The 22751-nt window shown below is 37.8% G+C and overlaps 1 long non-coding RNA gene across 5 annotated transcripts in view; it reads left to right on the top strand.

Annotated features, from left to right (window-relative positions):
- The first annotated feature begins 10811 nt into the window (after positions 1-10811).
- Positions 10812-22751, top strand: part of LOC124237792 (uncharacterized) — a 168367-nt gene continuing 156427 nt past the window's right edge. For all 5 annotated transcript variants that reach the window (XR_006888131.1, XR_006888133.1, XR_006888129.1 and 2 more), the window contains exons 1-2: positions 10812-10904; positions 13315-13383. This is a non-coding gene — a long non-coding RNA (uncharacterized LOC124237792). The remainder of the gene's footprint in view (positions 10905-13314; positions 13384-22751) is intronic.

Raw genomic sequence — 22751 nt, 5'->3', positions numbered from 1 at the left:
GAGAGGCAGGAAGGCAGCAGGAAAAGGGAATGCATATGAGTGGCGGTTTCAAGCCTCCTGCACATGTTTTATTGTCTCACTGGACTTCACTTACAGAACACAGAATTAAGGATAAACTTACTAAGAATTTCAATATAGCAATGCAGAGAATTAAACCCCAAACATGAGGCCCCCTTCTGAGTACAGGAGCCTGTAAGACTGCATTGGTCATAAACCCAAGAAGCCAGCCCTGAGGCTGCCAGCCAGGTGAGCCCTCTGGCAAAGAGATGAAGATGCTGGTAGCTGGAGACTAGAATGGACCACAGTGTGAAAAGCCCAAAAGCATATGGCTGGGACAACAACAGTGCATGCTACAGGTTCAAAGATTTAAACTGGAGACACTCTTTCCTCTAATTAATTTTACTTTTCAGATGAGATCACAGGAGTTCTTTAACTGGCCCTGAAGAGAGTTACTGCAACATTTCCAGGTAATCTTTCCTTTTGGCTCCCTCTCATTTATCAGGGACTCTCAGTGTCATAAATCTAACATGTATGGTTCCCTAGTTAGGCTCAATCATGTATTGAATATATTTGTTGAGCTCCTAATAAGTACCATGCACTGTTGCAAGTGCTAAAGATATAGCCATGAACAAGACCAATAGCCTCCCTACTCTAACAGAGATTATGCTCCAAGTTTCACTCAAGGAATCTTCCACTTGTGTCTCACTGAAATTTTCCCCAATCTTGGAAGCAGTGCTAGTATTTGGAAAGGAGGAGTGATAGTCTTATTTCATGTCAATTGCAGCCCTTGAGAGTTATTCATGAAAATGCAATAGCTACATTCGCCTTCTTTTTAAATCCATTTAGAATCCTTACTAAGCTATAAATTCAGTGGAAAGTCCCTTGGGTTAATTATAGGTTTTGTAAAAATAGTTCTTTCTATTCCCTTTCACAATGACAAGCTCACCAGCGTATCATCCAGGATAAACATGGAAGCAGTTGTTTTTAATATACTGTGGTTCCTAATTGTCATAAGGTTGCTCCCAAGAACAAGGCTTGGTCATAAGTCATCTGTGCTCTCTCATCTAACTCATAAAGTTCACTTTTTCTTATCAAAGTGTATTAAATCATAAACTCAGCCTTCCACTTAGGATTCCATCGGTTATAATCTTAAAACTTCTCCTGAACATTTTGATCTTAATTTCTCTTCAGTGCTCCTTTAAAATATGAAAATAGTGCTATATTCATGGCTTCTCTCTTTTTCTACTCTATCTTTGGTTTGAAGAGAATTTTAAGAAATAACTCCTCCACACCAACAAGGCTTTCAGAGCTGTGAAAGAAAAATCACATCATGAAACAAAATAGTTCTCACTTTGTTCCTGGAAGAAAATGGTCATTGCTTCTTATCTCTGAGGTAGTTCCTGGTATGATGGGTGAAATGGCAAGAATAATTGAGAAAAATAGCTGTGTATATCACAAAAGCCAAAATGCATCTTTTCTATTACATAAATAATCATCAGTTCTTAGTGACAGTTGATATTGTATATTCAGAGAAGAGGTGTTTATATTCCTAGATAAACCCTCTTATCTCTCCTTCACCATATTTGTAGTGATTTAAATTCCATTTACAGCATGTACTATGTATACTGTGCACAGAAAGATGTAATATATCTTAGAACAAAACTTTCAGTGAAACTCTTGGTAGATTGTCTTTATATGTCTGATTCTGGAAGATCACAAATAGTTTGCCTAAGAAATATCAAGATAAGTAAAATCACATAGAAATCTGATTTTTTATTAGTGTTGAAATATATATTGATAGCTGTATATATATTTTATTGGTAAAATATATAGAAAGAACGGTTTTAGACATTTAAAATGCCATTTTGTGCCACTTTGAAATGTTTATTTTCTGTATCATAATATAGAAAAATAATTGCAAAATATTTCTCTAAGATTCTCCGCGCGGGAGGACCCTCTCCCATGCCTGATGCCAGAGGGTTCTGCTCTTCCCTTCAACCGAGCGCTAGCCAGCGCGTTCCTGTGATTACCACCCGGCGGCTCAGAGAGTGGTCTGTTCAGGTGGGGGACACAGAGCAGGGTGCTTGGTTGCATATAGACTGACAGTGGCAAAAAGTGACAGTTCCAAGACTGAGGTTGGACGAAGGACAGAAAGACAATAACAAGCAAGCATCACAGTTGTCGGGGCCATTTTGATAAAAAGTGTGCAGGAGCCTGACTGTCAAGCGTCTGATCTTTGCTCTGCCGTAACTGTGCAGCTGTAGTCAAGTTACTTAACCTCTCTGTGCCTGTTTCCTCTTTCCCATCTGTAAAAATGGATGATAAAAGTGTAAAGATGAAAAGAGTTAACAGATGTTTGAAACCCAAATGCTCATTAAAATATCAGTCGCAATTAAAAAAAATATCTATTTCTCTAGTGAAAAATGGTAGCAATGAAAGCAGTTTCCCATTTCTCATTTATAACATCTCTAAAACCAAAGAAACATGTAAGAAATCCTAGATTAGTCATGCTCTATTTGAATGAAATAACTATTAAGCTAACTTTAACCTGTGTTTGATGGCTCTTCTTCGCATTTGCTACTGCACAACCTTCAGTAGACATGAAATTTCCCAGTTATTTCTAAGGTTTCTCTGGGGAGGTTTATCATTATTCCCAGGTTCTATCAGTTACTATTATATGGTGTCACTATTTTCTTTATCTCCATTTTCCTTATCTCCAACTCTGATCTGCATGGGAGGATGCTGAGGTCTGTTGTCAAGATGCCACATGCAGGTGGCCCATGACAAGCATGCCTGACTCCCACTGACGTCCTGCTCCTCTCTTGCAGAATGCTCTGACAGAAACGGCCCTCATTCTTTCTGGACATTGCTCTCTCTTGCCTAGTATTTCCTTCTTCTACTAAGTTCTCCTTCAGTGGATGTGACAGAGTCCTCTGAGAAGTTGAACTTTCCACTAATCATTAAGTATGTTTTCTTGCTCTTGCCATGAGTGTATTTTCTGCTCTGCTTTCATTCTTCTAGTGCTCAAGTCTCAAAACTTGAATCATCCTTGATTCCCCCCTTTCTTTCCTACTCCATATCTAACCTATAAGTAAACACTCTTGGCGCTACCTTTAAATATATCCAAAATGTGACCACTTTTCACCCCATCGGTCTTTACAATCTTAATCCAAGTCTCTATCACCTTTGGCATGGGCTGTTTTAATCCTTTCCAATGGATGTCCTTGCTTCTAACTTTGCCACTAATACAGCTGCCAGAGTGATTATTTATAAACCCAAGTCAAGCATCTGCTCTAAATGCTTCAATGTTTTCTATGCCACTCAGAATGAAACCCAGATGCTTTACCTTGTTTTTCACAGACCTTGGTGATCTGGTGCCTGGCTACCTAACCATCCTCTTCTACTGCCCCTCGCTCACCTTCTCTCCCAACCCTCATGTTCATAAAGCTTCTTCCCGCACTTAATTTTCTGCTCTCTGCAGCGGCCACCTTCTCAGAGAGGCCTTTCCTAACTTGACCACCTTAAAAAAAAGAGTACCTTTCCCTGTCCACTTCTATCCCACTCACTCTCTAGTCCCTTAACTGACTTTTTCATCTCAGCAATTTTGGACATCTGATACCTTAAATATTTATGTGGTATATTTGTTTATGACCTGTCACTCCAAGTAGCAGGTCAGATCCATGAAAGTAGCAACGTGGTTTTTTTTTGTCCATTACTATATCCCAGAACCTGGCCAGGAGTAGGTGCTCAATAAATACAGATGGCCTAAATAAATGGATATGTCACACCTCCTATAGTAGGGCGCCTACTGGGACAAATCTCTGGAGTTTCTGGATCTTTAAATACTATAATAATAGCATTGCTATCCAAGCCTTTATATCCAAGAATAATACTACCACCAGTGATTGAGAAATATATATTTGGTACTGAATGAATAGCTTCAAATATTTGGGAATCTTTTAGGGAAAATTTGGCTATACAACTCTGGGCAGCTGTAATGAGAATATCTTAAGATATGTGATATCTAAATCATATTCATCGTAAAATTCATAGAGGAAAACTTTTAGGAATTAATTTTTAATTCAACAATATCTAAGGTTGTTCTCAAAAGTTATATTTTATATACCTTTTCTTTCAAAGTTAAATAACTGAGAATGCATATTGAAGAGGAACAGTGACCTAAAAAAGGAAAGCTTCTTATTCTATTTGTAAGCCCCAAAAGGAAACATTTTTGTAAATGAGCAGGACTTTATTTACTTATTTTTACATAGCTTACATAGTTTTATGTAAGTGTGGTTGTGTTTTCTGCCTTTGTCTTTGACATCTTCCTCCTTTCCAATCAAAGTAATACTTTATTTTCTGTATAAATGACAGTGCATTTAAAACCCTTCTCCAGAATAATGTAGTTTAAATGAGTCCATTTTAAAAAAGGCCATATGTCTGCAGGCGAGTTTGATTAGGCCTAAAAATCTATCCAAATGCAGATTTTTGTGAAAGTCTTGTAAAAGTTTTATCAATATCCTCAGTAACTCAGATTGGCTTTCTAACCTATAATTAGCTTCGTTAATCCCTGGACAATATTACTAGCCTCTAAGGGTTCTTGTAGATCAACAAGGGGGGATCTGAAAAGCACGGAGAGGATGTAGGAAAAAGAAACAAAGCGATTAGGCCATAAAATAGATAGCAATCAATGCCCTAAGCGAACGAGCATTTATAAGATCCTTTGAAGTCCTCAGAAGTTTCAGGCCTGGGAAAAATATGAAGGTGAAAAAAACGAGGTATGAATAAAGGATGATCTTTTGGAACATAGAATACTCGTATAAAAATCTTTAGGCCAGGGGAAAGTTACTTTGAAAATTTCAATTCAAGTTCCTGAATTAGACAACCTCATGAAACAAGTATTCTCTGTCATTACCAGAATATCGTTTCTGCAGAGCTATGATTACAGAGAATGTCGTAATTAGAATCCTCAATAGCAAAAGAAAAATCATTGTAGCACTATTGTGATACTTTTCACCTGAAAAATGGAAACTTGCCTTCTTTTATCTAAAATAATATAATGCTTAAAGGCTGCTGAATTGCAATTATTTTGGTTAATCTTTATATCCCAGGCTGGATGATTAATCCATCAAGCCTTAAAAACACGTATGCTGCTGTTTTGATGGGGAACTTCATTCCTATCAATGGCCTGGATTTTTTTCCTTTTTTCAATAAAGGTCATCAGACTGGAATGGTTTAAAGCTATGTTCTCAAACTTCAGCGTGCGTGTGAATCATCTGGAAGGCTTATTAAAATTGCTGGGCCCCATCCCCAGAGTTTCTGATTCAGTAGGTCCAGGGTGGGGCCTAAACTTTCGTATTTCCAAGAAGTTTCTGGGTGGTGCTTATATTGCTGCCCCGGGGATCGTACTCTGAGAGCAGTGAACCACCAGTTTAAATTCAGGCAAGTGGTTAACCCATAAATCGTTTTGTTGGAATTTACGAGCGTTATTTAATTGGAAAGATTTTATTTATCATGCAAAAAAATGTTTAAAATAGATTGTTCAGACCTGATTTTTAAAATGCACTGAGCTCTCTACTGTGTCTTACTGAATCTTACTGGGGGCTTACTGACAGCATATGTCTCGAGACTGCCGACCTATGCAAAGTATGAAGTCTTAGCTAGAGAGGAGCATCTATATATTTAAAAAGCTATTGGCCCATGAATTCCATCTCCTCATACCAATAAAATTAATTAACTCAAGAGAATTATAGATAATATTAAATGAAACTCTTCTAGTTTGGAGTATATTCACTGATTGTCTCATACTTTATTTACACTAATTTCTGGTACTCTTTATTAATCCATTGAACCCGGCTGACTTTGGAAGTGTCCTTGATCTAGTCTGTACTTTTTCTTATCTCCTTTGCCTGAAAAAAATTTATGTGATCAGGTATACAATGCCAAACTATTAAGATATGATTCACAATGGATAGATTCTCACTGTAAATAGATTTCTCTCGTCTCAACTATCTTTTACTCAATCAAATATCCAGTTTGAAGGAAGGTACTGCTGAAATAAAGATGAAAAACAAAGGAGCAGACAATCCATTTCTAGGGTCACAGCAATAAAAAGGGAATTATCCTCTCAAAGGGTTTTCTTGTTAATTTGATCTAATTGCATTTGTCTCTCTATACATAAAATTGGACCTTTTCAGTTTTCTGTTAGAAAATGGTTTCTATCACTCATTTTCCACACAATATCTTCACGAACATATCTAAAGTCTTGACTTCTGCTCTCAGCCTTTCCTTCCACTTTAGACATTCAGCAAAGCATCAGTCTAGGGGAGACTGGTGACATCTCCATGGACAGACTCCCATGAAGGTAGTCTGGAGCTGATGGCCTGCCATCTTCCTCCAGAGGCCCAGGCGGACTTTCGTTATTCTCGCCTTTCCTGCTGGCACGGGTGTTTGATGTCCCCTAGGCTTCTCCCAGGCTTTGCAGTTTGCACAGTTACTTCTGACTTCTAAAACCATACCCTGTTAACTGTATCTTTTCTGAGTAATCTGGATAGAAATTTCCATGGATAAAACAGTCTGATGAAAATTCAAATGTCATGTTACTAAAAAAACCATATGTAAATACTATAAATATATATGACATTGAACTTTGAAATATGGAGGAGATAGCATATTCCCCCAAAATTAAACCTTAGCGGGCCATTACAATGAGTTATGACCCTTTAGAAATGATGCTATTCTTCCCTTCCTGCCCCTCATTCTAGCTTAGAGACCCTGCCCACTTCCCGTTCTCAGAGCTCGCCTGCAATCCCTGTGAACTGGAGAGACAGATATATTAATGTAACACTTTGTACAGATGACTGACTTCAGAGGGAAATCTGGGATTTGAGAATGTGAGGAATTTTTAGGCAGTTGGCTGTAGAAGCTAGTCTTGGAAAATAATGTAGATTCAGCGATGGAGGACATCGTCTCTTGTGCACAGAAAATAGAAGAAAATTGTTCCCACGTAGAAAAAGAGAAGAGTAAAGTGAATAAGCACCGAGGAGCAGGGAAAAGGGAGACTTCGAGCTGGAGATTTCCTGTCAGCTTTCCAGTTCCTGGCCAGCCCAGATGTACTTTCTGTCCTCTGGAAAGCTTTTCTTAAGCTAGCCCAAGCGAATTTCTATTTCTCGGAAGTAAACAATGCTTCCTAAGACAAGGCTCATGGTTAAAAGTTCCTTATTTCCAATGGAGGGATAACAGGGATAACCGACTCAATAATCAGGGCCACCACTGCTGTTGAACCCAAAGCTTTCCCTTTACAATTTTTCTCTCTATTAATAATTTAAATTACAATAGTCAAAAGTAATCCACGCTCATTGTAAAAAAAAAATCAAGTAATACAGAAGTATGGAAAGTTAAAGACGCATATCCCAAGTCTTGCTCTCTCCTGATGCCATTTCTCAGAAGTAAATTCCTGTTAACTGTTGATGCAAATCCTTCCAGATTTATGTACTTACAAACAAAAACATACAGTAATGTACATGTATTCATCCGTCTATATCTATCTATCTATCTTGGTCCTATTTCCACTTACATACAATGTCTCCTGTTTGTTCTTCTCCAGACACAGGAAACACCTGCTCGGGGCTCTCCTGCATAAACCCTCCTGGGTCTGAGGCGAGCCATTAATTGTTTTTCAGTTTTCCTTTCTCCAGGTTAAGCATTCCCAATTCCATTACCTTTTCCTGCTAAATCTACTTAGAAATCATTTTTTTTTCTCTTTCTCATTACTAAAGAAAAACTGGCCTCTGAATTAAGTGCTCCAGGAAAAAATTTTAAACATCTCCAATATTATATTTTTAATACTGGCCAGCTCTGCTTCAAAGTCTCACCATCTGTATCATGGGGTTATTGACTCCTCCAGTCAGTTCTGAGGCTTAATTTTGTGTGACATTCAGTTGATTACTCTCAGCTAATAAATATTGCAGTCACCTATAGTGGGATGTCATCTCAGTTAATTTGTTGTCTCTTTTTAAATTTATCCTAAATAGAGACATGAGTTTCTTATTTAACAAGATGTGACGATTTTAAAGGCAAAGACAGAGAACAGATTTTCTTTAGAGATACTCCCCATTTCTCCACATTCCCCCGTTAATCATCTAACCTACCCACTACATCAACATCTGAATACTTACAAACCTAGAGAAAGTTCTTTTTAAGTGTAGCTAGTTAAAATATGTTTTATAGATTTGGTAATTCTGAGATAACCAAATAGAAAAAATATTCCCCAGTGGCTTCTCCTTCGATTATTTTTTTAAACCTCCACTTTAAAATGAATTTTTAAAGTATATCATACATACAAAAAAATATACAAAACCTATCTGTAAAGCTTAAATAATAGTAAAATAGATATATCTGAACCCACCACTCAGTGCTAGGGACAAGACATTACCAGCATGTTGGAGGTACCTGTCCAAATGTCTCCCTTTTACTCTCTCCCAGAGGTGTAACCTCTATCCTAAATTTTTATTCCCCTTGCTTTTCTTTGAAGTTTTGCCATCTAGATATCTATCCTTAAACATTATTATATTGTTTAGTTTCCCTACATCTCAGACTTTATACAGATTGAATCATACTCATGAATTTGTCTGTGGTTTCAGCAAGATGATTTTGAGATTCATTCATGTTGATGAGTACAGGTAAAATTCATTTATTTTGTTGATGAATAACATTTCATTGTATGCATATTCTACAATTTATCCATTATACTGTTGATGAATTTTGAGTTGCTTCCAGTTTTTGCTATTATTGACAATGCTCATGGACATTCTTAGACATATGCTTAGCAGAGGGATTGTTTGGTTCCATCAAAAAGAATCTTTTTTTAACACAAAGCAAAGGTCCTAGCACATATTAGGCCCTGAGAAATGCTTGAGTGAATTAATTTCAATAATTTGATAGTTGATTTAAAGTCTTTTTAATATTTCCTAGCAAATATGTACTGAAGAAAAAATATGAAGAACACATTTGCAGATGGAATGTCAGGTGAAGACTTAGTAATTTTTAATTTGATTTAACTGTTCCAGAAGGAACTACACCCTTGCCGAAGAAAACATGACACAACTAGAAAGAGACAACTCATTTCCATCATGTGTGTTCCTTGCTAGGCCACCAAGCAAGAACACATTTGCCCAGGTAAGCCCTCTTAAAACCTTCTGGGACAAGGACAGATAGAAACAAATACAGCAAGCCAAATATTTGCCCAGCTGACTTTGTCTGTCAAGTTGGTCTCTCTGTGGGTGGCAGTCAATGTTCCCTTCAAGTCTTCTTCTGACCCTTCTATTACCATTCAAAACATTCCAATTCCCATCAAAAAGCATTTATTAAGCACTTAGTTATCCACTGTATTGCAAGAATCATGGTTCCAAAATGGATTGGTGCAAAAGGGCTGTATCCTTTGTTCCTGAAGAAAGCGTAACAACTTTGTTTGACCTATACCTCATGTTAGGACTCCAGTTGTAAGACCAATTCTTTCCATACAGTTTGAATGATTTATATGCCAACAAAGGCCTAGACATTAGAATCACAAGGGTAACTTTGATAATGTCCTTGCAATCACCTGCAGCCCCAGGGAGCCCTGAATTTGCTCACCATCTTCCCCCTTTAACAGAAAATACTAAAAGGCCAAGTATTTCCTGCCCTGGAATTAGGCAGGAATTATGAATCCATGCTATCCTGGCAGGGTGGTTGATTATGACACGGTTTCTAGAGTCCAGATTTGCTTGCCCTGACATCATGCCCTGACCTGATTTTTCTCCCTTTTCTTACCTGAATTCTTGACTTCCGAAAGCTTGGCTTACTTCTTTTGCTTCTTAATAACCATTATTCTTTATTGCCCAAGTAACAAATGATCATTGCAGATGTAATTGGGAGTGTCCCAATTTTCAGGTGAGGTGTGAATAACAGCCCCCAGCAGCGAACCACACTTCCAAGTATTGTATTCGACTTTACTTCCTTACATTAACAGGTCAATGAGAAATCCAATCTCTTTTTCCCTGACACCTCTCCTCCCCAGCCTCCCTTTCATATTTCAAGGGCCAGTTCTGTTCCTTCCTGTCTTCTTACCAGCTCTATTGCTCTTATATTCCTTGCAATTAAACAATGCCTAAAACAATTCCTGTGACTAAAAGTGCTTCTTTAAATCCAATTTGTAGAGACTTCTAGTTCAAGAGTAATACGAACCCTCTTACTAGAAGAGTGCCTGGGGTTAGCTGTCTTCTCCCATCTTTTCTCTTCTTTGTAATATCTATCTGCTAAGACATTAGAGCTGCAATGATGTGTAGCTCAAATGTTTCCCATTATAATATTTTATTTCGTAACATTCTAAGTTAGAAAAATGAGAAGTAATATATGAGTATCCTCTTAGAGTGGGGATTTGCACTCATCGCCTAGGATTCCCAATTAAACATGAAGTTCAGATAAGCGACTTTTTTAATATAAGTAGGTCTCATTTGGGACAAACTTATACTAAAAAGTATTCACTGTTGATCTGAAATTCAAATTTAACTGGGCATCCTGTATTTTAGTTTTCTAAATCTGGCAACTCTACCCCTTTGAGTTGGTGGACTTCACAACGGCCAGTGGATGTTGGTTGCTCTTTAAAAAGCCACTGCCTCCTCCAACACTGTGCTGCTGCTTTGTGGCTGACGTTGCTGCCAACGTCAGAGGCTACTGGAAGTCTGGTAATCATTAAGAGTGGCTGGGATCCAAGAGGATGAGACTTAGGATGGACTTTGTGCTCCAGGAGCTTTTGCATCAGCCAGTGCAGATCACTGTCCAGCGACTCTTCAAGATTTCAGAGAAGGATCCTCGTTCCCTCCAACACCTTCCTCAGTGCTCGACTAGGACAATGGTGATACATGGTAAAATCGTACTAAAGTTCTTGTGCTCTAGCGTTTTGGATTCAGTCACACGATTACTTTGGGAAGACACAGCCTGCCTGTGGGAAGACTGATTTGGGGCAGGTTCATCTATGCAGAACCTCCCTTCTGTCAGCCATGCCACTTGGTCTGAGCTGTTTTTGGCCCTCATGGTGACTTAATTTCTGTGGCTTTTTTGCCTTTCCTTGTCACTGGGACTCTGTCGGGGTTATCCTAATTTATTCCAACAGACAGACTTCAATAATCTTTAATCTTGGGGCCAAGTGGTTTTAGCTCCTGTACTCTTATATCCCAGGAAGCCACTAATCTTACGCAAATAAGATTCCCTAAAGCAATTTCAAAGATATTGATAATAGCAATAGTTTCTCTTCAAAGGGAAGGAAGGGAGGAAGGGCAAGAGAGGGGAGAGGGAGAAATGAAGGAAGAGAGGAAGGGAAAGAAGGATGGGAGGAGGCAGGAAGAGAGAAGAGGAAGAAGAAGAAAAAAAATAGTTCTGCCTCCCCACTTGGCATAAAAAAGAAGAAAGAAAGAAAAAATTTGAAGTTCATTGGACACAGTTAAATCATAAAATGCACTACATTTTAAAATTAAAGGAAATAAAGTAGCACTGACCCCAAAATCTAGCAATAAATCCTGTTAACATAATATCTTTAGCCTTCTACAGATTTGTCTGTGCATATTTGTGTGTATGTATATTTCTGTGGAAGGGTATAATTACACAAGCAAATAGATTCAAACTCTACAGGCTATTTTCAAATCTTTTTTCTTCACTTAATAGTATATTGCAAATATTTTTCCATATCATTAAAAATACTTCTAATATATCATTTTAATAGCTGTGGAATATGCCATTGATTAATTATATTTAACCAATTGCCTGTTTTGTATTTATTTCCGATTAACATCTTGTGACTAAATCTTTGCATACATCTTAAATTATTTCCTTAGAATAAATTATCAGTAGTAGAATTTCTGGAACTGGGTAAAGGGTATTTTTTCCATACAATGAAATTTTATTTTTTTATTTTGAATAACTTCAGATTTACAGAAGAGTTGTAAAGAGTACTTGTATGGGAAGCTCCTGTTTATCCTTTAACCAGCTTTCCCTAATATTAACATCTTCCATGACCATGGCACATTTGCCAATGCTAAAAATTAGCATTGGTAAATATTAAATTGAGCTACAGCATTAATATTTTATTTTCTGTTCCAGATTCCAATTCATAAAACTATGTTGATTCAGTTATCATGTCTCCTTAATCTTTTCCAAATTGTTTTCTAAACTCTTGACCCCTTTGAAGAGTACCAATTAGTTATTTTGTAGAATGTCCCTTAGTTTGTATTTGTCTGGTGTTTTAGATTGGTAATGTAACCTATGGTTTCAAGCATTTTGATAAATACATTAGAAGCCCTCTTGCCGAACATAAGCGACAGGCTAATTGAAAGAAGTTGTGTAAAGCAGGAAATCTTTTCAAATGATTCATGCATACCTTATTTATTTTATTTGTTTTATGTACCTTCACTTGCCAGTAATTAAGTGTTGGGTCAGAGTTTTCATTTGTTTGCTTGGTTTTCTGTTTTTAATACATTCTAATTATTGGAGTTCTGCATCATCTTTCTTTAATAAATCACAACTATAACGAACACATCATTTATGATTCCTGTTTCACTGTGTTTAAAATGGAGACAGAACCTAAGGCACTTGAAAAACAGCTCTCCAAGACTTTCACAATTTTCTTTTGGATTTGACTCACCTACACCTAATTTGACAGCAGTTTTCTTTTCTTTTTTTAAATTTATATTCATTAAGTCTTTCCAAAGCACTTGGTTTCCACTCAGAAAACAAATCATTTTTATTTCATCAGATTGTATAATATTAGTTAAACAACAATATAATAATGGATAGAACTGAAATGGTAAGTTTAGGAATAACATAACTGCCTTGTGGTAGATAAATCCCTTTGGTTACTAAGCATTGAGAAAGCAGCAGTGCTTAGGTGAATTTGAGAGCAGCCCCCTAGCTCCAAGCGTTCAGTGTGCAGAGGGTACTAAGTCAGTGTGCTTTGTAGAGAGATTGGTGAGTGCTGGTTAATCCCAAAAACTGGTTAAGAGGAGCTGCTAATATACCACCAAATTGCCCTCCAGTAAAGCTGTAACCTATTCACGCTTCCAATTATACTGTAGGAGAATTTATTTCCCTACCCTTGATAACACCAGGACTAGTCTGTCAAACTTGAATATCAAACTAGACTATACAGAAATAATCTATGTTGATAGTAGAAAATTATATGTTGGTGATTACTAGTAAGACTGAATTTTCTTTTTTATCATTTTGCTTATGGATCATTTTTACTTCTTTATTTGTTTACAATCTTGATATATTTCTACACAGTTAGCAACTCTGTTCACCGGCCTGCCTTGATTTCAAGGTTTCTCGATGGTAAGCTGCTCCACTTATCTGGTAAGAATTGTTCTGTGAACTACTGTATTACTAATCTGGGACACATCTATTGCCTGCCTCCCTCCAACCAGTCCCTGTCTGGTGACTGCCAGCAGGAACACTATAAGGGTCTTCTTTATTTAAAAAGCCAGAGACAAAAAGAGGGGGATCATTCGTCCGTAGAAGGGGGACTTGGCACGGGGTTAGAAGCCCTGCTACTTATACTCATCTGATCTGCAACCCCGTTCCTTGCCTCTCTAACACCCACTTCTACTACTCTCAGAGCCCTTTGCTGGCCTTTGTACTGTTTGTGGAACACACTGTGCACATTCCCACTCAGGGCCTTTCTGCAGGCTGTTCCCCTTGCCAGGAACAGTCTTACCCCAGTTACCTGCATGGCCAGCTCCCACACCTCCTCCAAGTCTTTGCTCAGATAGGTACCTTTGTCCTGGAGTCTACACTGAATACCCAACTTAAAATTGTAACTTACATCCCCACCATTCTGATTCCTCTTACTGTTTCTTTTTTTCTGTAGCATGTACAACTTTCCTTGTTCTATATCGTTTACTTACTTATCACACACATTGTTTAATTCTGTCTCTCATTACCAGAATGAAAACTCCATAGTATAGGTGGGGATCTCTGTCTGTTTTGTGTTCTAATATATTACAACATCCCAGGACAGTGCATGGCATGTGGTAAGTACTCAATAAGTGTTTGCTAAATGAATAAATCAATTTAAAAAAAAGGCCTTCAGATATACAAAGGAGAGACACAGGAAAGGGAAGTCCCCACTAGGGTACTTTGTCTATCTGGGAAAACATGTGCTTTAATCAGAGCCTTGTGAAGATGTTGCTGCTCTCTTTGTTGACCATCCCATAGGAGTGACTTTGGATCTTCAAGTCGCCTGGGTCCATCCTTTTCTAGCTCTTAAATGGCCTGGTTCACCCATGCAAGCCTATGCTGGGGTCATACAAAAAGCCACCCCACAACTAAAACCTCTCTAGATTAGAGATTCCCACACTTGTGATCAACCATAACATTTCACTGGTCTAAGGAATTTCTCTCAGATAATTCCTGACTGCTCAATACTTGGTGTATTAGTCAGCTCATGCTGTTACAACAAAATACTATTGACCATGTGGTTTAAATAACACATTTATTTCTCACAGTTCTGGAGGTTAGGCAGTCCAAGACGAAGGTATTGGCAAGGTGGGTTTCATTCTGACGCCTCTTCTTTTGGCTTGTAGGTGGTTGCCACCTTGCTGTGTATTCACAGGACCTCTTCTTTGTGTACTTGAAGTGGGGGGAGCAAGCTGTCTTCTTACAAGGGCTCTCATCCCATCATGAGAGCTCCACCCTTATGACTTCATCTAATCCAAATTACCTCCCAAAGGGCCCATCTCTAAATACCATCACACCAAGGGTTAGAGCTTCAACATATTAATGGGGCGGGGGGATACAAGCATTCAGTCCGTAACACTGGGTGATCAGGACCCTGAGTATTGGAAGCTTTAGGGAACACTTCCCATACCCTTCTTTCATAGTTCACCAGCCAGATATCTGGTTTAAGCCCATAATCTTTTTTCCCAACCCTGGGAGGAAAAAGCCAGAGAAAGTACTGTAGGCAACAGAATGATCGGTCCTCATCTTCTTTCAACTTACTGAGACTATTATGATTTTAAAAAATTTAAGGAAGTTTTAAGGATTTTTTTTGAGACAATAATGAGAAACTAGAGGTTCCACTTTTATTTGAGACACAGAAAGCCACAAAAAATGTCATACCCATATCAACAACAGAAATAATCTGGATAGTCTAAAAACCATATCTTTTCTTTTCCTTTTTTCTTTTTAAAGATCTTATTTTTCCTTTTTCTTCCCAAAGACCCCCGGTACATAGTTGCGTATTTTTAGTTGTTTTAGTCCTTCTAGTTGTGGCATGTGGGATGCTGCCTCAGCATGCCTTGATGAGCGGTGCCATATCTGCACACAGGATCTGAACCCGTGAAGCCCTGGGAAGTAGAGTGTGCGAACTTAACCACTCGGCCACGGGGTTGGCTCCCATATCTTTTCTTAAACCCATCAGAGAAATGAAGTTGCAAGGCAGCTAAGGGAACTGAATCTCAAAGAGTAACAAAGCCTTCTGAGAAGGGACAGGACACAGAAACTCTTTCATCTGTAGTAGAGCACGAGAGGAAGTGGTCGCCTTCATGGAAGTAGGTGAGAAGAAATCAGCTAAAAGGTCAACAAATTCCTACAGGCCAAATGTGGGCTAGCATATCAGTTTAGAATAACTGAGACCCCGTTTCACAAGGGGAGTTCACAGTCATTTACAAACTCTTCTCCATGGCCTTACCCTGGATGCTCACAAGAAAGATTGGGGTCAGGGCAGGAGACCAGAGAGAGATGTTCTTGGAGCCTCAGAAACAAGGGGAAGTTTGGTTGTCATGGGGATAGAGGCAGGAACACTGAAAAGGCCTCATCCTCAAGGCCCAGGCGCACAGACTCTGCCTAACAGTGGGGCTGCGCTAGGAGAATCAAGAACCACCCCCAGTCCCAGCAGGAGTCCAGCACCAGATAATAAGCAACAGCAGTCTACTGCTGAGGGAGGGGCAAGAGCTTTCAGGAAATGCCCTCTGAGGTGCAGGTGTGCAGGGACTGATGCAAGCTGAGGGTGGAACAGCAACACTGAGAAAGGCCCTCCGGTGCCCCCAGGCCTCATAGTAGACACAAACCCACCTCTGGGGGAACACGAAGACTGGTGTGCTGAGATGATGATAGCAGCAATAAAAGTCAACCAGGACTTTCGGATGGGTGTGGAAAAGCTGAGAGAGCACATAGCTGATGGTACACCTTTTCAATCTTTCCTTTTCCTACACCTGCCTCAAGGCTTTTGATCTTAGAAAAATGAGTGTTTGAGATCTGTGGTGACTCCAGTGTTGGCCACCATAAAGCTGGGAGAGTCTTCCCATCGAGTGGCTCAAGTTGCAAGATGGTGACTAGGAAAACGGAGGGCAGGGGAGGAACATTTAAGTAATTATTCTGCTGCACTCATCTCTTTGGTCCTCAGTCGTACCATAAGCTGTAACATTCCATGATTCAAAATCACACTTTGTGAGTGGCTGTGTGTTCTGCCCATATGAAGAGAAGAATCTGATTTTGGCCCTATGCCTGTGACCTATGCCTGCACAGTCCTCTGCCTGCTCCCACCCACTGCTGTGGCTGTTGTAGTTTGATTTTGTATCCCACTCCTGGTCCTCATACCAATATTCATGCTAGTGCAGCCAGACTAAGTGGCTTTGGCCAAGGTGAATTATAGGAAAATTCATTTATCATCATTTCCAGTGGGATTATTTTTTTCAAATATTACATGCTGGAAAACATGTGCAGGCAATTTGGCTTTATGGAACTTCGGCTAAGAAAATCAATATAACACGGATGATGTTAAATGTTAAGGTTATTTTTTTTAAATGATATTTCCCTAGATTCTCCAGCACATTCTCTTGCAATTCTTCTATGAATTCTATAAACATTCACAAGAGGCGATAGAATGGTTGAAGAGAAAATTCTTTTTTCAAGGTTAAATTCACTCATACCACCTTCTTCTTAGAAGGCCCTCTGCTTTGTATTCTGCATATAAACATAATTGCACAGTTAGGAAACACAAATTCAACTTTGTTGATTACAATATAATTTCCATCGCTTCATGTATGAATTACCCAAGATTTCAACTTCAAATTTAAATACAACACATATCCCAAAGACAAAAAAACCAGTAACATTTACTCATACTCTTCCTCAGAATTTCAACTGAAAATATGTTGATTACCGAAACAAACTTGGAATTCATGATTACCTCAAATACATACAGATGCGATTTTTCTTTAAAAAGCAACAACTGCCTCAAACAACTGTTTTCTACCTAAATAATGAGTTACAAACAACTGACAATTTGGTTTATTTATAAATTATAACATAGGTCTGTTCTATGAAAAGCAGGAAAAAAAATGCTTCAATCTCAACTCAGAAAGCTGGAAAAAAGACAACAGAGGCAAGTTAACATTTCTTTTGTTTGCAGGTGGTGATGGTCCTAAAAATAACGGCAATTGCTCCCTATATTAGAGCTTTGGTGCAAGAATCAGATGACTTGTCAGTATTGCAGGGAACAGTCAAAAGGAGGAAAGAGAGAAAGAAAATAGAGCTCTAGGCATCCATTCTCTCTGTCCTCCCATCTTCAGATAAAAGCTTTCACCAACACAAGTTGGTGGGATTACACACTCTGTTCTTTCCCGCGTTCTCCTCAGGGTAAGGATGGTCTTTTTAATGTCAATTTTTTTTTTCTTTCTAAGATAGTCCTGGATTTTCTTTTTGAGGTATTTTAATATGTGGAAAAATGTAGCAGGCACTTGGCTTGATTTGCTGGGGCCCACATGGTAGTTCAGAGCCAGCACTTGTAATAAAGACCATCAGAGTCAAGAATTAGTTTGTTACACACTTTCTGAATTAGTGGAATTTCAATTTTGTTTCAGAGTTCAGATTTGAACATCTAGTGAATTCTGTGTATATTTTTTCTTAGTTTTTTTTTTTCATTTTTATCATGCTTTCTTTTTTTCTGAGCACAAGAGTAATACATGATCATTATATAAAATCCACATATTATAGTCATATGTCTCCTACAAGCTTTCCCAAAGACATTAGTAGTTCAGACCAGTGGACTCTTCATGATGTAGCTTAAAACAGTAAGTTGATAGTCTATGTCACTGAGAAAGATAATACAGAAAATTTGAATGTAGTTAGGTTTCTCCGAAATTGTCACAGGATATGTGGCCCTAAAATTTAATATATCTTTTCTGATCCTTCTTAGGCTTCTTCTCTCCTCATTAATCATGATACCACCATTTTCAAGCCAATGTAAAGGATAGCTCTAGGCTCAGCTCATAGATCCAATGATGCTGTCAGCAGTTGCGCAGAAGAAATTGACTTTGTTTGAATTTAGATCTTGGCTCATTAAAAATGTCTTTAGTTTACTTTCCAAATGATGAATAAATATATAGAACAAAAAGAAGACATCATAATTGAACAATTTTTGGCTTAATATCATTCATTTTAAATTTACTAAAGGTTGATTAAATAATATTTAAATATTTACCTATCTGGAAATTAGTTAACCAGCAAACTCAACTGCCAAGAACATAGCTTGAAACCAAAGACAAAACCAAAATAGATGTCATGAACAAAAGCTCTTGCTCCTTATTTGTAGAAGGTCTTCTCAGCCCCCTCTCGAAACCAACCTGCTCTTACGCAGCACATAATTTTATTAAGCTTTATACAGCCTGTGATTTTAATAAGCGTGGCTATCTGGCCTATAACCCTCCTCTAGGTTAGAAGGAACACATTAGGAGAGGGGAGAGGTACTTCTACATTCAAAGACATTGGCAACTATGGGAAGTAAGAACTGTGAGCTTGAAGACAAAGGCAAAAGAGCCAAAATATCTATAAATAAAATACCTAATTATTCAAAAATTTCAGATTACGCTTGGAGTAATAAGTCCTTGAGTGGTCCATGATAGACCATAAGGACCATAGAAACCTCCCTTACACACCCACGGTCCTTATAGAATGATTCATCAACCTGATTATACTAACTGATACCTTGCTTGAAGAGGGTAAAAGACCTCTTCCAAGCTTTCTCAACCCTCTTGGTGTAGGTACCTATGATCCTACTCTGGTCTCCTGAGATCTAGGAGTGGATTGTCCCCACTTTTGACCCTCTGACCTCTTCCTGACCAGCACCACTCCCCCTTCACATTCCTTCTCATTATAGCCCAGGTTATCTGGCTGTTAGTATGATATGTCAGAATGGACACTAACTTTTGATTCAAGCAGATATGGTTTTGAATCCAGTCCTGCCATGCACAAACTCTATCAGCTGGGGCAAATTGCTTAACTTCTATGAACTCCAGTTTAATCATCTGTGAAATGAGGATGAGGATAATATAGGAGTATTGTGAAAATTGACCATGAAAATGCCTACCCACGCATGGTATATAATAAGTGTCCACTATGCCATTATAAACTAGCTGCTCTCCCTTTCCTTTGCTGAATTTGTGATTATTCCATAATCATGGAAAGCTTTGGCACCTGGCTCACTGGCTTCTTTTCCTTCTTAGTGCCTGCCAACATCCATTCATTATTCCCACACCATTATTACTTCACAGTTTTTAAGCAGCCCATCGCCAGGGGCTGACCTGTACCTTGGTATTAGTCAGACTGTTTCATCTCACTATTTCTCAGGTCTGCTCTACCTCCGAAATCTTAAATTCCAAGTAATGCTCTTTCTGATTATTGTCTCCTTTTCCTCCACTCTCATTCTTTGCTTGCACCTGTATTTGCTTTCAGAAAGGATATAACCTCTGGTCCAATAACGGCTTAATTGTCTTCCAGTATCTCAAGTCCACTTTCTCACATGTTTTCCTATCTAGTCTACATCTGGTGACCCAAGACCTCACATACTCATTCAGTACTCTCTTCTTTCTTGCCCCTCGTCATTCTAAAAATTCCTGATCCAGGTACAATCTAGTTTTTCTGCTCATACAAGTCCTTTATCAGATATATTTGTGGCAAATATTTTCTCTCAATCTATGTCTTGCTTATTCATTTTCTTAAATAGTCTTTTGATAAACAGAAGTTTTAATTATCAAGTTTAATTGTAAAATTTTCTTACATGGTGCTTTCTGTGTCCTAAGAAATCTTTGCCTATTCCATAGTCATGAAGAATTTCTCACATATTTTCAATGGAAGTCAATTAGGTCAGAAATCCATCTCCAATTAACCACTGTGTATTATTTAAAGTAGGGAAAAAGGTCCATTTTTTTCATATAAATACCCAGTTGTTTTGGCACCATTTGTTGAAATGGCTTTCCTGCCCCCATTGAATTGTTTTGGTACCTTTGCGGAAAATCAATTGATCAAATGTACGTATCTCTTCATGGATGCTCTATTGTATTATATTCATCTATGTGCCTATTTTTATGCCATTGCCACTGTTAGTAAACACATCTCTATGGATCTCTTGCCTTTCTGCATGTCTTGTGAGCAGAGGGACTGATGGCCTTTGTTCTGGAATATCTTTTCAAGGATATTTATATAGCAAACAATCTTGGAAGACAGAGATAGCGTCTCCCTCCAGAATAAAAGGCAGCCTTACTTATTGTCCATTATAATAAATACAATAAAGATAATGTCTCCCTTCCAGGCAAAGGTCAGGCAGGCTTACTGTCTATTATAAAAAGATTTGGGTTCCCTAAACTCAGGGTTCCTCTCCTATAATGTACTCCACTGTGTATGCAGTTATCATCGGATGCTCTTTGTGTCCTCCTGTGGGAATTGGTGCTCAGTGAACTGGCACTAATGTTGATACTTTGGCTATAGCTATTGGCATGAGTAATAATCTCCTTTATCTCTAACCCTGGAGTGTTTTGTCTTCCACTAGCATCCTTGAAACTGTGGCAGGCTATGGGGTCCGGCATATGCTCTCACTTGGTGAATATTCCATATGTATCTGTAAAGAATGTATATACTCCCATTGTTGGATGTAGTGTTCTATAAAATAAATTAGTTTAAGTTGGTAACTGCTATTTTTCAAATCTTCCATGTATTTACTTTTTTCGTCTAGTTCTGTCAATGACTTAAGGAGACGTTTCAGAATCTTACACTCTAATTTGTCTATTTCTATTTCATTTAGTATTTGCTCCATGATATTTTAAACTTCTGTTATTAGGTGCATACACATTAATGATTGTTATGTCTTTTTAGTGAATTGATTCCTTTTTAGTTATGAAATGTCCCTCTATATCTGTGCTAATACTTCTTGTCCCAATGTCTATTTTGTCTGCTAATAATATAGCCACTTAAACTTCAGTTTACTGTGTTTTCATGGTATTTCTTTTCCCATTATTTTACTTTTAATTCTCTGTGTCTACTTACTTCAATGAGATTTTCTTTAAATAGAATATATTTTGGGGCTGGCCTGGTGGCGCAGAGGTTAAGTGCGCACGTTTCGCTTCAGCAGCCCAGGGTTCACCAGGTCGAATCCCAGGTGCGGACATGGCACCACTTGACAAGCCATGTAGCCGTCCCACATATGAAGTAGAGGAAGATGGGCACGGATGTTAGCTCAGGGCCAGTCTTCCTGAAAAAAAAAAAATATATTTTGATCTTACTTTTTTATTGAGTTTGGCAATCTCTGCTTTCTAATTTATAAGTTTAGTGCTACTACATTTAATATAATTATTGATACTTTGGTATTTAAGTCTACCATTCATTTTTCATTTTCTATTTATCCCATTTGTTCTTTGTTCACTTTTTTCCTCCTTTACCTTTTTTGGGATTAATTTAGTATTTATAAGTATTCCATTGTATCTCTTATCTTGGCTTTTTACTGTTCCTCTTTCTTTGTGGGTGTGCGTCATTTCTTTAGGGTTTACTATATGCATCCTTAACTTATCACAGTCTACTTGGATTAATATAATATCATGGGATGCCTAATTTAAGAACCTTAGAAGATTATACTTGTATTTATTCCCCTCCAGATTATTGTGCCATTGATGTCATCCATTTTACTTTTACATTTATGAGATTTCTCACAATTCTTATTACTTTTTCTTTTAAAAAGTAAATTATCTTTTAAAGATATTAAGAAACAAGTACAAAAATGTTATATATTTACCTGAATATTTATCATTTCTAGTGCTCCGCATTCCTTGGTATGTCTAAGTTTTCATCTGGTCTCATTTCACTTCAGCCTAAGAAACTTCCTTTATGATTTCTTGGAGTCCAGATTTGTTGATAAAAAAGGTTTTCTAGCCATTTTTTATTTGAAAATGTATTTATTTTGTCTTCAGTTTTGAAGGATTTTTTTGGAGAATATGAAATTCTAGATTGACAGTTTTTATTTCAGTGCTTTAAGGTTCCATTCTATTGTCTTCTGGCTCACATTGGATCTAAGGAGAGGTCAGTGATCATTCATATTGCTAGTCTTCTGTATGTGTCTTTTTCTCCTTGATTGTCTCTAACATTTTCACTTTATCTTTGGTTTTTGGCATTTTGACTGTTATTGGTTTATTGAGTTTCTTGGCTTTGTGGGTTGATTTTTAAATTAAATTTGGGAAAATTCTGGCTATTATTTATTCAAATATTTTTCTGCACATTCTCCTTTTATTCTTCTGAACTGTGATTAATTGCATGCCAGACTTCTTGATAATTTTCCATAGGTCACTGTCTTGTTTTGTTTTCTGTTTGGTCTTTTTTCTCTGAGTGCTTTAGTTTGGCTATTTTCTATGCATCTCTGTTCAAGTTCACTGGTGTTTTTTCCTGCAGAGTCCAATTTG

The sequence above is a fragment of the Equus quagga genome, chromosome 4 (genome assembly GCF_021613505.1).
Source record: "Equus quagga isolate Etosha38 chromosome 4, UCLA_HA_Equagga_1.0, whole genome shotgun sequence".
Lineage (NCBI taxonomy): Eukaryota > Metazoa > Chordata > Mammalia > Perissodactyla > Equidae > Equus > Equus quagga.
This window is presented reverse-complemented; position numbering and strand designations above follow the sequence as displayed.